This window comes from Coturnix japonica, unplaced genomic scaffold (genome assembly GCF_001577835.2).
Source record: "Coturnix japonica isolate 7356 unplaced genomic scaffold, Coturnix japonica 2.1 chrUnrandom424, whole genome shotgun sequence".
Lineage (NCBI taxonomy): Eukaryota > Metazoa > Chordata > Aves > Galliformes > Phasianidae > Coturnix > Coturnix japonica.
In genome coordinates, this window is record NW_015439869.1 from 229,606 (window position 1) to 230,154 (window position 549).

The 549-nt window shown below is 55.4% G+C and overlaps 1 long non-coding RNA gene across 1 annotated transcript in view; it reads left to right on the forward strand.

Moving 5' to 3' along the window:
* The first annotated feature begins 6 nt into the window (after positions 1-6).
* LOC116652604 overlaps positions 7-549 on the forward strand; it is a 1,678-nt gene continuing 1,135 nt past the window's right edge. Inside the window, exon 1 of the long non-coding RNA XR_004305763.1 lies at positions 7-295. This is a non-coding gene — a long non-coding RNA (uncharacterized LOC116652604). The remainder of the gene's footprint in view (positions 296-549) is intronic.

Here is a 549-nt window from a genome sequence, read left to right on the forward strand (position 1 = left end):
TCAGTGGGATGGGTATCAATGGGATGAGTATCAAAGGGATGGGTATCAATGGGATGGGCATCAGTGGGATGGGTATCAATGGGATGGGCATCAACGGGATGAGTATTAATGGGATGGATATCAATGGGATGGGCATAAATAGGATGGGTATCAATGAGATGGGCATCAATGGGATGGGCATCAATGGGATGAGTATCAATGAGATGGGTATCAGTGGGATGGGTGTCAGTGGGGCAGGTCCTGATGGGTCAGTGCTGGTGTGTCAGGTCCTGGTTGGTCAATGCCAATGGGTCGGGTCCTAGTTGATCAGTGCTGGTGGGCCAGGTCCAGGTTGGTCAATGCCAGTGGGTCGGGTCCTGGTTGGTGAGTGCTGGTGGGCCGGGTCCTGGTTGGTTGGTACCATGGGCTGGGTCCTGGTTGGTCAATGCCAATGGGTCGGGTCCTGGTTGGTCAGTACCATGTGGTGCCCATGGGTTGGGTCCTGGTGGGTCAGTACTGGTGGGCTGGGTCCTGGTTGGTTGGTACCATGGGCTGGGTCCTGGTTGGTCA